This window comes from Carcharodon carcharias, chromosome 19 (assembly GCF_017639515.1).
Source record: "Carcharodon carcharias isolate sCarCar2 chromosome 19, sCarCar2.pri, whole genome shotgun sequence".
NCBI classification, from domain to species: Eukaryota; Metazoa; Chordata; class Chondrichthyes; order Lamniformes; family Lamnidae; genus Carcharodon; species Carcharodon carcharias.
Genome location: NC_054485.1, coordinates 72,586,432 through 72,606,938, shown reverse-complemented (window position 1 = coordinate 72,606,938; position 20,507 = coordinate 72,586,432). Strand labels below are relative to the sequence as shown.

The 20,507-nt window shown below is 44.2% G+C and overlaps 1 pseudogene; it reads right to left on the bottom strand.

Annotated features, from left to right (window-relative positions):
• The window catches only part of LOC121291228, a 69,222-nt pseudogene extending 50,887 nt beyond the window's left edge, over positions 1-18,335 (bottom strand).
• Between the last annotated feature and the right edge of the window lie 2,172 nt (positions 18,336-20,507).

The window sequence follows — 20,507 nt, the reverse complement described above, 5'->3', positions numbered from 1 at the left end:
CCATCCTCCTCACAGTTCATAATATTTCCAAGTTTTGTATTTTGTGCAAATTTTGATTTTGTGGCCTGTATCAAGATCTTAGTCTTAATAGATATCAGGAAGAGCTGGGGTCCTAACACTGACACCCGGGGAACTCAACCAGTGCAAAAAACATCCACTAACCATTACTGTTTCCTGTCACTCAGCCAGTTTTATATGTTGCTATTGTCCCTATTCCATGAGCTCTAACTTTGTTCACAAGTCTGTGTGCAACACTTTATCAAATGCCTTTTAGAAGTCAATGTACATTACATCAACAGCATTACCCTCATCAACCCTCTCTGTTAAAAACTCATCAAAAACTCAAACCAGCTCGTGAAACACAATTTTCCCTTAACAAATTTACGCTGGCTTTCCTTACTTAACTCGCATTTGTCCATGTGATTATTAACTCTGTCCTGAATTATCATTTCTATACATTACCACACTTCTGTGGTTAAACCAACTGGCCTGTTGTTGCTGAGCTAGTCTTTACACTTTCTTTTGAACAAGGGTGTAATATCATCAATTCTCCAGTACTCTGGCACCACCCATCAGTCTACAGAAGGTTGGAAAATTATAGCCAGTAGCTCTGTAATTTGAGTTCTCACTTCCTGCAGTATCCTTGGATGAATCGCATCTGGTCCTGGTGCCTTATCATCTTTAAGTACGGACAGCCTATCCAATTCCTCCACCTTATCAGTTTTAAACTTTTTGAGCATCTGAACAGCCTCCTCTTTCACCATGACCTGGGCAGCATTTTCTTCTTTGGTAAAGACAGATGCAAAGTATTAATGTAATACCCCTCAGCTATACCTCTTTTCTGAATACAGAAATCCCCTTTTTTTTTTATCCCTAATTGGCCCCTCTCCTCCTTTTACTATTTGTATGCCTATTGAAGACTTTTGGATTCCCTTTTATGTTAGCTTCCAGAATCTTCTCATACTTTCTCTTTCCTTCCCTTAATTGCTTTTTCAATTCCCATCTGAACCTTCTATATTCAGCCTGGTTCTCTATTGTATTATCCACCTGACATTGGTCATAAGCACACTTTTTCTTCTGCATTTTGATCTCAGTCTCTTCTCATCCAGGGAGCTCTGGATTTCTTTGCCCTATCTTTCGCCTTTGCAGGAATATCCCTTGACTCACCTGATCTATCTCCTCTTTAAAGGCAGCCCATTGTTCAGTTATTGTTTTTCCTGCCAACCTTTGATTCTAATTCATCTGGGTCAGATCCATTCTTACCCTATTGAAGTTGGCTTTCACCAGTTAATTATTCTTCCTCCGGATTGTTCCTTGTCCTTTTCCATAGTCAACCTAAACCTTATGATACAATGATCACAGTCCCCTAAATGTTCTCCCACTGACACTTGATCCACTTGGACCCTTCATTCCCAAGAATCAAGTCCAGCAACGCCTCCTTTCTCATCGGACTGGAGTCATACTGCAATGGAAAATTCTCCAGGACACATACTAGGAACTCTTTCCTCTCTCTGCCCTTTGCACCATGACTATCCCTGTCAATATTCAGATAATTAGAGTCTCCCATTATAGCTAACCTATAATTCTTGCACCTCTCAGCAATTTCCTTGCAAATTTGTTCCTCTGCATCTTTCCCACTAGTTTGTTGCCTGTAGACTACACTGAGAAATATAAATGCACCTTTTTTGTTCCTTACTTCGAGCCAATTAGATTCTGTACTTGAACCTCTGGGACATCCTCTCTCTCTTTCCAGCATTTCAATGTTCTGCTTAATCAATTCTGCCACCCCTCCTTTCCTTCCTTCCCTCTCTTTCCTGAACACCTTATATCCAAGAATATTTAATATCCAATCCCACCCTCCTTTGAGCCACAACATCATATGATCATCCTATCAACATGGCAATCTGCAACTCATCAATCTTATTTAATAAACTCTGCACATTCACATAGACTTTATCCCTTTCCCTCTTACTCTGACCTCGCCTAATATCTTACTATTTACTAAGCTGGTGCTACCTGTCTCTTTCAATACTCTGTGTATCTTGGTGTTCCTCTCTAGTATGACCTTCTGGTTCCCACTCCCCTACCAAGTTAGTTTGAACCTCCCCAATATGATCAGAAATCATATTGGAAATTGGTCCCGGCTTGGTTTAGATGTAACCCACCCGGCCTGTACAAGTCACATCTTCCCCCAGAACTGATCCCAATGTCCCAGGAACCTAAAGCTCTCCATCCTGCTCCATCTCTTCAGCCTCACATTCATCTACTTTATCCTCTTATTTTGATACTCACTTGCACATGGTACCAGGAGAAATCTGGAGATAGGTCCCACTTGCTGATTTCTTACCAAGCTCTCTAAATTCTGACTGCAGGACCACATCCCTCTTTCTACCTGTGTTATTGGTATCGATGTGAACCACGACTCCTGGCTGTTCACCCTTCCTCCCATCTGGCTGCTCTGTAACTGTTCAGGAACATCTTTGACCCTGGAATCAGGAAGACAACATATCATCCTGAATTCGCTTCTGCAGCTGCAGAAATACCTGTCTGTTCCCCTACCTATCAAATCTCCGATCACTATTGCCCCCTGTGGTGCCATGGACTTGGCTCTGGCTGCACCCCCCCAGATCAACCATCACCTTCATCAGTATTCAGGACTGAATACTGCTCAGAGAGTGAGAATCACTCAGGGACTCCTGCACTACCTGCCTTCCTGACATCTTCCCTGAAAACTCTAGCTCGAATTTTAATGCTTTGCCCCCTATGCTGATTAAGTGAGACAGCTCTCAGGAGTGGGTATGGGGTAGAATCGGACCCTGATTTAGATGGTGATTTTCAAATGCTTTGTTATTTTGGTTGATTCAAAGTTTGGTGTAAGTTGAATATTGTGTTGTTGTTTGTCTGCTGTTTTATCAGTCTTTTGCATAGATTTATAATCACAATAAATTCACTTTTTTAACTTAAACCAAACTATCTGATTTGTCAGATAAAAGCAAAATACTGTGGGTGCTGGAAGTCTGAAGAAGAGTCATACGGACTCGAAACGTTTATTGTTTTTTTCTCCACAGATGCTGTCAGACCTGCTGAATTTTTCCAGCTTTTTTTGTTTTTGTACCTGATTTATCAGCATGTATGTTCCAATTCACTGAAACATCAGGAGCCTCCAGTAAGAGTCCTGTACACAATATATTGGTCAGTGTCACAGTGGGCTGGTATACTTTCTCCACCAATGGGTTTATCATTTCCAGTTCACAGGAAGCAGAACATTTCTCTAAGAAAGAGAGACCTGCATTTATGTATCAATTTTCACAAACTTGGTGCTGAAAGCACTTTACAACTAATAAAGTTCTTATTGATGGATGTTCACTGTTGTAATATAGCAAAAGTGGCAGCCAATTTGTGCACAGCAAGCTCTCACAAACAGTAATGTAATAATGACCAGATAATCTGTGTTTGTGATGTAGTTTCTGGGATCCATATTGGCACCTGGGATAACTCACCTGCTTTTCTACAATGCAGTGCCATGGGATCTTACCTGAGAGGGCAACTGAGGGTTTAACTCATCTGAAAGGTGGTCCATCCGACAGTGCAACACTCTTATCAGTAGTGCACTGGAGCGTCAGCCTCTGTACTCAAGTCTCTGAGGGAGTGAGACTTGAACCCCCACAACCTTCTGACTCTGAGACAAGAGAGCTAACTAAGTCATGGCTGAAAATAACTTACAATATTTCTGTTGTATTAGGTTCAGTTTCTAAGGGAGTAAGTCCCAAGGCGGTACACAGAATGCTATTCCCCCTGTAAACTGGCAGCCTGAAAGTTTGATTTGATTTAAAGTGGTAACTAGTTAGAGCTGCAGGTTTGTCAGCGTTGTCTTTGTGTCTGGGTTCCTGAAGCTGTGAATGGTGGTAAAGTCCCTGGTGTCAGCTGGAATGGACAGCTTAAGGGATTGTCTTCAATCAGGACTGCTGATTAACCATTCTGCTTTCATTCACTCATGAAAATTTTGTTGTTTAGGCACAGTTCTAACAGTCTGTCAGGAATAAAACTCGAGGAATAACCCACTGTTCCCAGGAAAGCTCAGTGTTAGTTTTAGATATGTTTTTGAGCTTGTTTTCAAATCCCTCCATGATCTCTCCCCTCCTTATCTCTCTAATCTCTTCCACCCCTCATACTGCACTCTAGTGTCAGCTATGATTGGTCCTGGAGTGGGACTTGAACCCACAACCCTCTGACTCAGAAGACAAGGTTGTGAGTTGAATTCCAACTCCAGATGAATTTTTTTAAATATTCATTCATGGAATGTGAGCATTGCTGGCCAGGCCAGCATTTATTGCCCTCGAGAAGGTGATAGTGAGCTGCCTTCTTGAACTGCTGCAATCCATGTGGTTTAGGTATATCCACAGTGCTGTTATGGAGAGAGTTCCTGGATTTTGACCCAGCGACAGTGAAGAAACGGTGATATATTTTCAAATCAGGATGGTGAGTGGCTTGGCGGGGAACTTCCCGATGGTGGTGGACCCATCTCTCTGCTGCCCTTGTCCTTGAGATGGTAGTGGTCGTGCGTTTGGAAGGTGCTGTCTGAGGAGCCTTGGTGAATTCCTGCAGTGCATCTTGTAGATGGTACACACTGCTGCTACTGTGCGTCAGTGGTGGAGGGAGTGAATGTTTGTGGATGGGGTGCCAATCAGGCAGGCTTTGTCAGGCTGCTAGGTTCAGTTTCTAAGGGGGTAAGTCCCAAGGCTGTGCACAATGCTATTCCCCCTGTAAACTGGCAGCCTGAAAGTTTGATTTGATTTAAAGTGGTAACTAGTTACAGCTGCAGGTTTGTCAGCATTGTCTTTGTGTCTGGATGGTGTCAAGGTTCTTGAGTATTGTTGGGGCTGCACTCATCCAGGCAAGTGGAGAGTATTTCATCACACTCCTGCCTTGTGCCTTGTAGATGGTGGACAGGTTTTGGGGAGGCAGGAGGTGAGTTCCTTGATTATTCCATGAACATGGATTAAAGTTGTTGTCAGGGCCATACAAATAATTCCTGAGGCCCTGGACTCTCAGTGGAAACATTGCTCCAAAATCCACTGTGATTTATTGAAATACAAACATGGTGATAAATGAGTGAAGAAATTATCCAGTGGATGTTTACATAATGCACTGATGATGATCACAATGTACCACCCTTAAATAAAACTGCTTCAATTGGTCATACACAATTTTTTAAATGTTTGCCTTAGTAAAAGTCCTTGACAAATATGCAACAACTACAAGCGCACAGAGTGTGGAGAGGAGTTTACACAAGTTTGTGTCGGTTTTACTCACGTGATCCAACTGAAATTAACCATATCAAATTTAAATTTAAGTTACATCAGCCCTAAATGGAACTTTTGTGATCTTTAACTCTGGTTTATTAAACATCACCCAGGAAGCTGCTACCAGCCACAGAAATAACCACGGCCCCAGATGGGAATAATGAGAGTGGTGAGTTTCTGCCAATTGCGCCTGTTTGAGGCGGCTCTTCAAATTACACTCAGGGTTTCTGGGCGTTCAGACACCAACAGTCAGTCATGTTCATGACTCCAGTCTACATGCTGTGGTCAGCAATTATTTCAGCAAACTACAGGCCCACAGATAATAGTTTATTTCAGTTGTGTCACATAACCAGGAGAAATAGTTAAAAATGCTCAGTAATATTGTATGGAGTTTCTGTTTTCATTTATGATAAGTTTTAAATTGTGCATGTTCTCTGTAGCCCTGTCACCTTTATAATACTGGAGGAGGGAAAATTAGGAAAAATGGAGAGAATTGAGGAGGTGGTGATTATGAGCCAGGTCCACCCCTTCCTTCTGGGGCTGATGCCACTATTTCATGCACACACACTGAGGAGGAGGTGTTGTTTACCGATGTCCATGTCTCTCTGAGGCAGCTCACGGAGAGAAGTTAAGGGGATGTTGGCTACACCTGGGGGTGGATCGCAGTGTTCCCCAGAGAGAATGGTCTCAATCATCCAGTGTTCTGCACGCTTACCAACATTACTCTCAAACAAGGTCTACACTGGGACAGTCCATGAGAGGAACCGGATGAGGTGAAATGTTGAGCCCAGAAATTGGAACTGAGGGGAGCTGAAGCTCAGAATCACAGAATTGATACACTGTAGAAGGAGGCCATTCGACCCATCGTGTCTGCACCAGCTCTCTGAGCATTTTAACTTAATTCCAATCTCCTGCTTTTTTCCTAGAAACACTGCACATTATTTAAATGGAAACAATCATCTAATTCCCACAGGTGGTGACCCCTGAACAGGACAGGGCAATCAGATATCAACTCATAGGGCAAATACACAATGAACCCACCTCATGCCCCATTCTGGTCCGCGTGTGAAATCAACTCTATGCCGACTCTGCGTTTGGACGAGGAGAAAGTAGGAGATGTCAGAAACAGGAATTAAATACTCAGCTTCTCTCCAGACTCCTCACTCAGCCACCATGCCCAGACAAGCTCTTTACTCTGCTGCCCCCTGTGCTGTGTGCGAGGCACTGTGTTCAGTGAGTCTCCCTGTTGCCCCTGTGCTGTGTACCAGGCACTGTGTTCAGTGAGTCTCGCTGCTGCCCCCTGTGGTGTGTGCCAGGCACTGTGTTTAATGAGTCTCCCTGCTGCCCCCTGTGCTGTGTGCCAGGCACTGTGCTCAGTGAGTCTCCCTGCTGCCCCTATGCTGTGTGCCAGGCACTGTGCTCAGTGAGTCTCCCTGCTGCCCCCTATGCTGTGTGCCAGGCACTGTGCTCAGTGAGTCTCCCTGCTGCCCCTGTGCTGTGTACCAGGCACTGTGCTCAGTGAGTCTCCCTGCTGCCCCTATGCTGTGTGCCAGGCACTGTGCTCAGTGAGTCTCCCTGCTGCCCCTGTGCTATGTATCAGGCGCTGTGCTCAGTGAGTCTCCTTGCTTTGTGGCTGAGGAACGGAGATCCGATGGGCTCTGGGACTAGGGCTCACTGTCTCCCACTGCCATCTGTTTCTGGAGAGAGGAGCTTCTGCCGTGACTCGAGAAATGAGACCCTGAGGGGCTCCGTGCAGCTGGTGAGGGCTCTGGCAGGGGTTGGGAAAAGGACATGGGGGTCCGGCAAGGGGTGTGGCATCAGGCATGGGGAGAGAGGCTGCCAAAGAGATCTGGTGAGGAGTAAGCAATGAGGCAAGAGGTGAGAGGTCTGGCAAGAAGGGAGGGATGATTCACAAGTCACTCCCCCAATCGCAGAGTCACACTTCGAGTATTGGGTCAGTCTGTGTCCGGTGCCCCTCCCTCCTGTGCTCCCTCTCTTCTGTGTCCCTGTGCATGTGCTGATCCGACCATCGCTGCCTTGGATGCTGTGGGTCTTACTCTTCCAATTTGCTTGTATCTCAGGTAGCAATCCAGAGATTATTACCTTCATGGTTCTGCTTTTTTAGTCCCAAGCTACTCATGCTTCCCCAGCAGAACCTCTTCGCTGGTCCTATCTATGTCATTGGTACCCACATCAACCATGACAAATGGATCCTTCCCCTCCCATTCCAAGTTTCTCTCCAGCCCTGAGGAGATGTCTTTAACCTTAATCTTCCAGCTTCTGTTCCTCACAAAATTCAACTGAGATTAAGCCTCCTGCACCTTCCAGGTGATCAATGATGATGTTAGTGTTTTACTCTGCTTATGGTGCAGGTCTGTCTAACTGTCATTTATTTTGGTTAACTTCTCTCACTGAGCTGCAAACCACTTGAGGTCCTAACTGCAACTAAAACATATCCTAGCAAACACCCAGATAAATCGAAACTAGAGAGCCTTCCTAAGCTCAACCCATCTCCATAACAACATAGCCTGCTCTGGGCTATCCTCAAACTGACCTTTAAATTAATTCTCCCTTATTTATAATTTCTTCTTTAATAAAGTGAATGGTTTTACAGCCTTTTAGGGCTCATTGAATGCTTTTAAACTAATTTAGCTCTAACTCCCAAAATAAAACAATCTCTCTGGCCTGTCATCACTGAAAGGAGTGCAGACATCAGGTTTCCAGTTCTCTAGCTAAGTAAGCGCACCTGCTGTTTTATCGCTCTCTCTATTCTGACCTTTTTAACCACAACCTAAAAGTTATATTCCTAAAATTAAAAATTATCTTCCAAAACACATGAACCAAGAACTAAGTATTCATAACACTCATCACCTGAAGAAAATGAAAATGTGTCACCAAGTGCTGTGTTTTCATTTATACCATGTAGAATATTACACTTTACAATAATGTTATATATCTTAACAATTATCTGACCACATGCAATACACACAATAATCATCCTCCCATTGTCCAGTCAACTTCACAAGTTCATCAGCTCTCTGCTCAATTCCATGTCCAGTTTAAGATGTAAAATATTACTTTTTGTGTTTTTTCTGATAGTTTTCTTCTTACAATATTTATAGTCCAAAGTTCCATCCGCAAAAGAAGAATCTTCATTCTTATTCACAGGTGAATTTTCAAACTCAGTCTTTTAAACAGTCTCTGCTGATTTCAGCTGTTGAACCTCATTGGTCTCCATGGCTGTAGCTTACTCATCTTTAAACCCTACAAATAATGTCTCAGTTAAGACCATAGTTAAATTGTCTCCTCCTTCTTTAGCTGTAGGCACATCCTCATTTCTAAATTCATTTTCCAGACTCAGACATTTTAATTTCTCTTTTTGAGATAACAGTTTCAAAATGGCTTCTTTTTGTGCCAACAACTCATTCCCTCTTTCATCAAAATCCTTTTCGGCTGTTCCAAGAATGTGATTTACAATTTCTTCTTCGATCTGATGAAATGCGTGTGTGCAAAGTGGTTCAGCTTCTTGCAGTTAGAGCACAGCTTTGTCCAAACTATGCTCACAATTGAAGACTCACTCCCCTGTGTGGATCCTCTGATGGAACAGGAGATCCGATAACCTCAAAGTACTTGTCACGCACCTCACGCAGGAAAGGTTTCTCCCCTGTGTGAATGTGTTGGTGTGTACAGAAAGACGATGAGCCTGGGAATGATTTTTCACTCACCTCGCGTGTGTATGGTTTTTCCGCAGTGTGAACTCGCCAATGTTTCAGCAGGGCTGATGATCCTGCAAAGCTCTTGTCACACACCTCACACTTGAATGGCTTCTCCCCAGTGTGAAGGCATTGGTGTGCACAGAAGGACGAGGAACGCGAGAATGACTTGTCGCACACTTTGCACGTGAACGGTTTCTCCTCAGTGTGAATTCGTTGGTGCCTGCGGAGATGCGATGATTCTGAGAATGATTTCTCACACACCTCACACTTGAATGGCTTCTCCCCAGTATGAATGCGTCGATGTTTTACCAGTGTTGATGACTGTGTGAAAGCTCGGTTGCACACCTCACACTTGAAGGGTTTCTCCCCTGTGTGAATCCTCTGGTGCCTCAGGAGGTGATAGGTTTGGGAGAAAGCCATCTCACAAAATTCACACTTGAAGGGTTTCTCCCCCGTGTGAATCCTCTGGTGTATCAGGAGGGTTGAAGATGTCGCAAAAGCTTTATCGCAAAACTCACAATTGAAGTGTTTCTCTCCTGTGTGGATGGTCTGATGTAGCTGGAGGCTCCTTAAGTTTGTGAAGACTTTGTCACAAACCTCACACTTGACTGTTTCCGCTCCTGTGTGAATGAGCTGATGTGCATGGAGATTCCTTAACAACGAGAATGATTTGTCACACACCTTGCAGGTGAAAGGTTTCTCCCCTGTGTGAATGCGTTCGTGTTCACGAAGGTGTGAGGACTGCCTGAATGATTTGTTGCACATCTCACATCTGAATGGTTTCTCCCCTGTGTGAATGCGTTGATGTGCACAGAGGGACGATGGCTGCGAGAATGTTTTGTCACACACCTCACACGAAAATGGTTTCTCTCCTGTGTGAATGCGCAGATGCACACGGAGGGTCCAGGACTGTGTGAATGATTTACCGCACACTTTGCATGTGAACTGATTCTGACCCTTCTGAATGCATTTGTGTACACGGAGGTTTGATGACTGTGAGAATGATTTGTCACACACCTCACACGTGAACGGTTTCTCCCCAGTGTGAATGCGTTGATGTTGCACAAGCCTTGATGACTTGGTGAAGGCTCGATCACACACCTCACACTTGAATACTTTCTCTTCCATGGAGCTGCTCTTGCGTTAACAAGAGATGCAACTTGCATATTCGAGGATCTTATCAGCTTGTGGAGCCCTCTTCACACTTGAACAGGCTCTCACCTGTAGGAATGAGTCAGTGGTTCATGAGGCTCGATGAATCATTGAAGCTCTCCCCACACTTGGAGCCCAGTCACACTTCTTCCCAGCATCACCCTGACTGATCACCCACAGCCAAACCTTTGGAAAGGTTGTTTCTGATGGAAGGCTCCACACCACTGACCAGTTTCAGATCTGATGATATGTCAAAGCTCCCCTGACCCAAATGATTTCCAGATGATGGTTTCACTGCCCAACCTTCTCCGTGTTGAGCAATGCTGTGAAGGGACTGGATGTCTTCCCACAGTTGTGCAATTCTTCCTTGGGTGATGGTCAGGATCTATCTGCGGTGTCTATACTCTCTGGATTCTCTGGTGTAGTACGGTGCAATCCTTCTGTAAAACAGGAAAAGGAAACATAATTTCCTGCAGCTTCCTCTCCTCCTTTGCTGAAGGGACTGACTCCTCAGTTAGAGACTGTTCCACAGTGAGTGTCAGTCTGCTATTCCCCTGTGTGGGGAATTCAGATACACGTCCTTTCTTTTTCCTCACTTGACTGTCACACACCCTCTGTTTCCAGCAGGGACACTGGATCGTAACCAGGAGCAGACAACGTGGCTACTTTCTTTCCTCCACCCAGGCCCCATCTTCCCAGGCACCATGAGGACAATGGAAAAGACAGTCGGGCGGAGTGTAAAACGAGCTATTAATTCACTACGAGCTCGAGTTGTGCTGGCGAAAAGCAGTTTTACCCTTAGAGTATGTGTTTAATATAAAAAACACTCAGGAGAAATGTTAGTTGGTCTTTTTTGAAAATTCTGCACCTTCTTCCAAAATTATTTGAAGAAAACACTGGGCAGGAAGTGCTAGAAGCTAAGGAAAATATTACTTCAGTGTAGCTGATTGGAGGGTTCTGGTTTATCCTGGGAAATTAGATATACTGCACTCGCTCAGACTGCACATCCCAAATTCAACTATCAGCCACAGCACTGGGCAAAACTATCAAATCCGAGCCCAGGCTTTTGGGAAAGGCCAAGGCCTTCAGGTAAAATCTTTAAAGAAGGCATTAAAAGACAATTCAATAAATGTGTCTCCAGATATGACAGCCAAATTGCTATGGTGCTGGATTAACAATTCAGAGACTGAGAGTTCAAATCCAACCACGGAAAGTTACATACATAGAATTACAGTGCAGAAACAGGCATTTGGCCCAATTGGTCCATGCTGGTGTTTATGTTTCACATAAGCCTCCTCTCACCCCTCTTCATCTCGCCCTGTCAGCAGATCCTTCTGTTCCTTTCTCCCTAAAGTGCTTATCTAGCTTCCCCTTAAAGGAATCTAGGCTAAGGGGAGGTGCTGTCGGAGTCGTACTGTTGCTGGACTTGTAATCCAGAGGCCCAGGGTAACATTCTGGGGATCCAGGTTCACAGATGGTGGAATTTGACTTCACTAAAAGTCTGATGACCATGAAACCATTGCCAATTGTTGTAAAAACCCATCTGGTTCACTAATGTCCTTTACGGAAGGAAATGTGCCATCCTTACCTGGTCTGGCCAACATGTGATTCCAGACCAACAGTAATGTGGTTGACTCTTAAAATGCCCTCTGAACAAGGGCAGTTAGGGATGGACAGTAAATGCTGTTCGAGCCAATGATGCCCATATCCCATAAGCAAATGAAAAAAAAATAACCTCAGCTACTCTATACTGTGCTCTGAATTTGTGAAATAAATGTTAAAAAAACATGAAAACTTTCAGATTGTATGAAAAACCCAAATATTGTCCTTCAGGGAAGGGAACCTGCTATAATTGCCTGGTCTGGTCTACATGTGACTCCAGTCCCGCACAACATGGTTGACTCTGAACTACCCTCTGAAATGGCCCAGCAAACAATGATAAACAATCACTACAAACTCCAATAATAAGAGGAAAATCAGATAGATCTGAACAATCCTGGCATTGTGTCAGAATAAGATTAAAGTGATCTCAGCCCAGTGAAATCTGTAAAGTCTCTCTTACCAAGGTCTGAGGACAAGTACCCAAGTGAGGAGTGCTGCCCCACAGACTGGTCAAGTAGCAGTGATACTCACTGAATTGTATCAATCTGGAAACATCCCAGACTCCTCCGCCATCACCATCCCTGGGTATGTCCCATCCCACTGGTAGGTGGGGAAGTCTCAGTATTAACTCCATGGTGTCTCATGGCTTCAGGTCAAACAAGTTCAAGGAAAACGACCTCTCCCCTCCCAACTGATAAATGAGTACTCCAACATGTTAATCATCAGTAGGGAAGTAGACTAAGTTCAGATCCCAAAACTGGATATCCATGAGGTGCCGTGAGCCATCAGCAGCAGCAGGATTGTATTTCACCACAATCTCACAGCCCAGCACAACCCTCATTCCATGATTATTATCAAACCAGTAGATAGACATGTCAGGAGCATCATTGGCTCCCTCTCTGTCGTTTGCCTCTCTGCCCACTGCCCCCTCTCTATCTGGACTGAGATCAAGAACTACCCTCAACCCCAGCCCGTCCATGTGGGGAGGGGGACTGCAGCCTGAAGGTGCATCCTTCAGTGCTCCTTGACACACTGAGTTTGAACTAGTGTGCAGCCATTCCTACCCTGCTCTGCTGCCAATTAAAGGTTATAACCCAATCTCCCTTTACAGTGAGTCTGCCCCCTCACTGGGAGACTGCTTCAGTTGGCTAGTGAACCATGAGGGGAATCACCCTGCTCCCACTGAACGCCTGGTCAAGTTCTGACTGTTTACATGACAACAGTACACAACGACAACTTGCATTTATATAACTTTAAAATATTTCCAGTGTCCCCAGGTGCTTTGCAAGAGTGTTAACAAAGTTTGGGAGCTTGCTGTGCACACATTGGCTGCCATGTTGCCTGCAATACAACAGTGACCACGCTTCAAAAGTACTTCATTGGCTGTAAAGAGCTTTGGGACATCTGGTGGTTGTGAAAGGCTCTAAATAAATGCAAGTCTTTCTTTTTTTCTCTTTTCTGAGGAGGTTACAGAGATAGTGGGGGGTGGCAGGTCTTGGAGGGGTTTGAAAAGATAGGAAACATCCAGATCCCAACACAGACAGAACTGACCATTCACAGTGCAGAGGATAATAACCAGCTCCCTGTTCTGGTCACCATACTATAGGAAGGATGTGATTGCATTGGAGAAAGTGCGGAGCAGATTTACCAGCATGTTGCCTGGGCTGGAGCATTTCAGCTATAAAGAGAGAAAGGATAGGTTAGGATTGTTTTCCTTAGAGCAGAGAAGGCTAAGGGGGGACCTGATAGAGGTACATAAAATTACGAGGGGCATAGATAAGAAGAAACTTTTCCCCTTAGTGGTGGTGTCAATAACTAGGGGGCATACACTTAAGGTAAGGGGCAGGACGTTTAGAGGTGATTTGAGGAAAAGTTTTTTCACCCAGAGGGTGGTTGGAATGTGGAACACACCTCCTGAGGGGGTGGTAGAGGCAGGAACCCTCACAACATTTAAAAAATATTCAGATGAGCACTTGAAATGCCATAGCATACAGGGCTACGGACCAAGTGCTGGAAAATGGGATTAGAATAGATCGGTGCTTGATGGCCTGCACGGACCAGCACAAAGGACCTGTTTCTGTGCTGTATAACTCTGTGAGTCTAACACACACAGAACTCAACAATAGGAAATCAGTAAGAATCCTCAGACACTCTGCACCTCCCAGATAATTACACCTCACCTTCTCATATTCAGTAATGACCCATCAACAAAACTCAGCCTGTAAATCAGAAGGGGAAAGCTTCCAATAAACACACTCAATATCCAACACACAGCTCCAGTCAAACAGTTCAGCACAAAGCACCCAGTAAACAGCTCTCTCAGCTGGATCTTCTCACACAGCATAAGGGGCATTTCCACACCTGATTCCCCACAGGATAGTCAGACTGCCTGAACATTAGTGTGGATATTATGTGATGTAATTATTATAAATTCTGCTCCTTCACTCACCATCTCCTCACTTGGTTTTCAGTCCCTACAGGAAGTAAACCAGCTGTGGAAGAGGAAGAGGAGAGAATGGGCAGAGTGGGTGGGCTCTCTGATTGACGTCTCTCACAGCCAATCAAAACATTTCTGGAGTAACATGAGTTTCCTGAAGCTTGAGAAACTGACCAGTGAAACGGAGGTGACATTGAGCAGTTGATAAGGAAGGGATTTAAACCCATAGCATCCAAGGGAGCAATGACTTGCAGTGGGGGATCAGTGAACTGAGGAGAGTGAACTGAGGTGAAAAGATTGACTCTGTGATTGGGGGAGTGACTCTGACTCAGAGATTGACTCTATGCCTGGGGGAGTGACTTGTCGGATGACTCTCACTCCTTGCCAGACCTCTTTGTTGGCCTCTCGCCTGCTATCACAATCTGTGCCTGATCCCTTGCTCTGCCCTTCACCCTTCACCTCTTTCCTGACCTCCCATTCCAGGATTTGGGAGGTGACAACACATTCAAGGACTTTGGAGAGGAAAGGGAGGTTGGAGATGGGACAGTAGTTTGCAATGATGGAGGTGTCAAAGGTTGGTCTTTGAGGAGAGGGCTGGTAACAGAAGATTTAAAGGACAGAGGGACATCTGAAGAGAGAGAACCGTGAACAATACCAACTAACCCAAGTCACTCACGTACCCAGATCAGGATCAGTACTTACCTGTTTTACTCACTCAGACACACCTGTATTACTGACCTTAACGTCACTGGAACCCATGTTTGGGAGCAGGACCTGGGCAAATAGTGGGGGAGAGACTCCTCCAGAGAGAGCGCATCTTGTGCTGGGAGGATGCATTGCAGATCAGTATCTCTGCGGAATATTCATGATTTTCAGACAGTCGATAGTTGTTCTGGAGTGTGACTCTATTTGAGTCAATGGGATTTGGGATGTTTGGGTTTTTTGTTTGATGTGGGGATCCTCTATCAGTACCGAGTCTGTAGGTTCTTCCTCACTCCTGGAGTCTATATATAAAGGCAAGTCTTTCTTTCTTTCTTCGGAAAATGTTAGATTTCCTGTCAACTGGGAATGATAAACCCATTGATGGAGAAAGTATATCAGTCCACAGTGACACTGACCAATATATTGTGTACAGGACTCTTACTGTAGGCTCCTGAATGTTTCAGTGAATAGGAACACACCACACTGACAAATCAGGTAGCTTGTGTTAAGCTAAGAAAATAATTTATTCAGTTATAAATCTATACATAAGATTGATAAAATAGCAGAGAAACAGCAACACAATATTCAGCCTCCATCAAACTTTGAGTCAACCAAAATAACAAAACATTTGAAAATGACTCAAGATCTTTCCCAGAACATGAAATGAAATTTGGAAGAGAATAAGGTGAACATATCACACTGTTATTACATGGAGGAGTAATGGACTGAGGGGACTGGAAATCTGGAACTTTCTCCCCACAAAAATCTGTTCAGTCTGTAGAGACTGACCCCCACTCCCTCTTTATGTTCAAGATAGTAGTCCTCCCAGACTGGAGAGTACCAACATTACCCATGGTATTAGTCAAACACTCATCACCTGAAGAGGGGCCGTCTATAATCCACGTTATTAACTAAAGCAGCGTCCGATTCTACTCCATACCCACTCCTGAGAGCTGCCTCACTTTACTAACACACACACTCACATCAGGGGAAACTCTCTCAGAATACTACAGACAGAAGTTTCTTTAAAATCCCTATGCTTTAGTCTGGCTCCCAATTCCGATGGTCAGAAATGGCACTAAACTTTAGTGACACAGGATGAAGCTCTTTTCCATCATACAAACCCACCAATGGTTACAGAGATCCAGTGGTCATCGGGTCCATGGATCAATCAGTTTCCATTCCTGGAAGACACTCTTCCCCCAGGTGAGTTGGACAGTGCTTTCTAATTCCCAATGCTCTGTTCTTTGACCCTGCATTCACCACAATGCTTCTCTAACCATCAGTCTGGTTTAACCACTCTCTCATATCCAGCTTCAACACCCTTGTTCCCAAAATTACCTTTACTCCCTTCCTGGTCGATCTCCCTTCTTCTCAAATCCAATGCGTGAAGATGAGCATATCTGGGACACAACTGGTTTAGCCATCCATCGCCAGATCTGACTGGGCCACATCAAGAACTAGTGGTCCTGCTTTCCTCTGCCAAAACTGCTCATTACTCCAGGACCATCCTGAAGAGAAAAGATAACCCACAATTTCTCCTCCCCAAAACCAACTATGTCCTTGTGGAAGTTATGTTCCAGCTGTACAGAGCTCTGTTTAGACCCTATCTGGAGACCTGTGTTCAGTTCTGGGCATCGCACCTCAGGAAGGATATATTGGCCTTGGAGGGAGTGCAGTGTAGATTCACCAGAATGTTCCTGGGGCTAAAAGGGTTAAATTATGAGGACAGGTTGTACAGACTGAGATAAAAGAAAAATACTGCAGATGCTGGAAATTTGAAATAAAAACAGAAAATGTTGGAAATAGCTCTGAAGAAGAATCATACAGACTCGAAATGTTAACTCTGTTTTTCTCTCCACAGAGACTGCCAGACCTGCCAGGTTTTTCCAGCATTTTTTGTTTGCATGGATTGAGCTTGTATTCCCTTAAATGTAGAAAATTAAGGGATAATTTTGTTGGGGTGTTTAAGATGATTAAACGAGTTGATAGTTGGAGAGAAATTATTCCTCTCGTGGGAGAGTCCAGAACAAGGGGGCAGAGCATTAAAATTCTAGCTGGACTGTTCAGGGGTGATGTCAGCAAATGCTTCTTCACAAAAAGGGGACTGAAATCTGGAACTTCTCCCCACAAAAATCTGTTCAGGCTGTGGGGTCAACTGAAAATTTCATAACTGAGATTGATAGGTTTATTGTTAGACAAGGGGATTAAGGGTTATAGAGCCAAGGCAGGTAGATAGAGTTAAGATATGGATCATCCATGATCTAACTGAATGGTGTAACAGGCTCAAGGGATTACTCCAGTTCTTACATTCCTTAAATTCCTCTCCATTGTTCTTCTTTATTACATCACTCAGACTGATCAGGCTTCTCCCCAGTGAGTGCAGTGATGCACCAGGAGACAAAGTGACTGAAAGCTTTGTCACACACCTCACACCTGGAGGGTTTCTCTCCTGTCTGGATCCGCTGTGTCTCAGGAAGGTCGAAGACTTCGAAAGAACTTGATTGTAAAAATCACACTTGAAGGTTTTCTCCCCCCTTGTGGAGGCTCTGAAGAAGCAGCAACATTGATCAGTTTGGAAGGCTTTGTCACACACTCACCTGTAAATGGTTTCTCTCCAGTGTGAATGCGTAGGTGTGCACGGAGGTTCGAGGACTGTATGAATGATTTGTCACACACTTCGCAAGTGAATGGCTTCTCCCCAGTGTGAATGCGTTGGTGTTGCATGAGTGTTGATGACTTTCTGAAGGCTCGGTCGCACACCTTACACTTGAACAGTGTGAATCCGCTGGTGTGCCTGGAGGTAAGAGGAGTGGGTGAAAGCCTTCTCACAGACCTCACACTTGAATGGTTTCTCCCCCATGTGAATTGCCTGGTAATGGAGGAGGTTCAAAATCTGGATAAAGGGTTTATCACACACCTCACACTTGAGTGGTTTCTCCCTGGTGTCAATGCATCGGTGATTCACGAGTATCGATGAGTGTGTGAAGTCTCGACCACACACCTCACACTTGAATGGTTTCACATCCTGTGTTAATGACAGATACAACTTGGGTGTTATGGATATTATGAGCCTGTGGAGTCCTCCTCACACACCTCACACTTGAACAGCCTCTCACCTGTAGGAATGAGTCAGTGGTTCGTGAGACTGGGTGAATGATTGAAGCTTTCACCACACTTGGAGCCCACTCACACTTCTTCCCAGCCTCACCCTGACCGATCACCCGCAGTCGAACCTTTGGAAAGGTTGGTTCTGATGGAAGATTCCACACCACTGACCAGTTTCAGATCTGATGATATGTCAAAGCTCCCCTGATCCAACCGATTTCCAGATGATGGTTTCAAGGGACTGGATGTCTTCCCACAGTTGTGTAGTTGTCCCTTGGATGATGAAGAGGATCTGTCTGCACTTGTTAGAATCATATCTCTGAAGACTAAAGTTTTTTTTAAAAAATAGAAGGACATGGCATGATCTGGACATCAGGATGTGAACCTGGGATTTTTTTTAAAGAAGGATGTAAGTTCACCTTGGAACTGTCAACAAGTTGGCCTCTTCTAAGAAGTCACCTGACCTATATGGTACTTAGAGGAGTTGTTTTGAACTGCAAAGCTCTTTAATTAATGAAAAGCTGGGAGACAAAAAGGCAATCGCATGGGACAGAGGAAAAAAACACAAGTTGTGAACCTGCTTGTTTTGAAGGCAGTTTTGTTGGAGAACAAGCTGAGGAAGGGAGGCTACCTTGACTGGTTCCCTCTCCCTACCTTGCCTAAAATTGTGTATGGCTATCAACCTGTAGCTAGAGAGCCCTCATCTGAGTGTAAATAGTCTGCATTTGGACCTGTAAAGTTGGACCAGTTTGTGAGAACTTCCAGGCATCCATCTCTTCACACGAGAGAACTCCAGCTCGACAGTGTCAAGTCCCTGCGGATTTTATCCTTTATTTTATAATTTCCATCCTCCAAAGCCCACCTCTGCAGAGAGACTCTATCTGTTTGTCCTTTGGTTGACTGTGTGTGTGTCTGTGTGTGTGTGCTGGGGGAAAGAGGCGTCTCTTTTCTTCTGGGTACTAGAGATATAGGTACATAATTGGTCATTTTGGTGAGAAAATCAAACATTTAAATTAATGGTATGGCCTGAAGAGTAGTGGGGCTTGTTAATTCAAGCATTCCTCCCATCCTGGTTGTAACATAAACTGGGGGCTCATCCAGGATTTGAAACTTGGACAGCAGGTGATTAGATGTGGAATAATAATTGGTTAGGGATAAAAGGGTGGAGACCAGGTTTCTTATACATTGGTAAACTAAAATGGCATTGGAAGTTGCACAGACTTTTTTTACAGATGGAAGATGTAATCTTGACTGGTTTAAGAAATTAACCAAGGGTAAGGTAACAGAATTAGAATATAAACTGGAGTTAGAATTACCCGTAGGGGCAAGGAAAACAGACATAGTTGAGATCATAACGCAGCATTTGAAATTGGAAGGAACACCAGAGACACCACGTTCTCCAGGGGGTAAGTTGGTTGAATTGGCTATGGTTTAGTTGCAAATGAAAAAAACTTGATTTGGAGGCAAAAGAACAGGAAAAAGAGACAGCATTTCAAAGAGAAATGGAAATGTGAAAACTCGACCTCCAGAGAGAGAAGTTAGCAATGTAGGAAAGAGAGAAGGAATGACAAAGGGAATACTGGATTAAAAGACTGTACCGTAAAAAAGAGGCCTCAGATGCTTAGGAAGGTCTGATGATGAAAAAACCTCCAACCCAAAGCCTAGAGGGTAAATGTTTAAAATTGTGCAGCTCTCCCAAAGTTTGAGGAAAGGGATGTAGAGACATTCTTTATTTCATTTGAGAAGGTGGATCAGCAAATGAAGTGGCCAAAAGAAATCTGGACATTTCTCTGACAGAGTAGGTTACTGGGTAGAGCTTGCAAGGCTTATAATTCACTTTCAGAGGAGGTTTCTGTGGATTATGATGCAGTAAAAAAAGGCTATTCTCAGTGCATTTAAGTTAGTCTCAGAGGCACACAGGCAGAAATTATAGAATATAAGAGAACAGCCTGGACAGAGCTATATTGAGTTTGAGAGGGCAAAGCAAAGTAATTTTGACCATTGGATACGGGCGTTAAAGGTAGAGATGGCGTAAGAAGCTCTGAGAGAACAAACAGAAATGACAGCAGAAATTTAGCATATATAAGAAAATCACCGATTGAGCCTAGTCAAAGCAGTTGGTGTTCTCCAGTAGTGTTAGTACCTAAACCCGATGAGTCACCAGATTCTGCACAGACTATAGAAATGTTAATGTGGTAATAAAAACACATTCCTACCCAATCCCTCTTCTAGAAGATTGTATTGACAGGGCTGGCAGTGCCACGTTCCTTACTAAGATCTGCTGAAGGGTCATGAGGACTTGAAACGTCAACTCTTTTCTTCTCCGCCGATGCTGCCAGACCTGCTGAGTTTTTCCAGGTAATTCTGTTTTTGTTTTGTTTAAAGGATACTGGCTAGTACCTTTAACATCATGAGCCAAGGAAATATCAGCTTTTGTCACACCAAATGGGCTATACCAATGCCGAGTAATGCCATTTGGACTAAAAA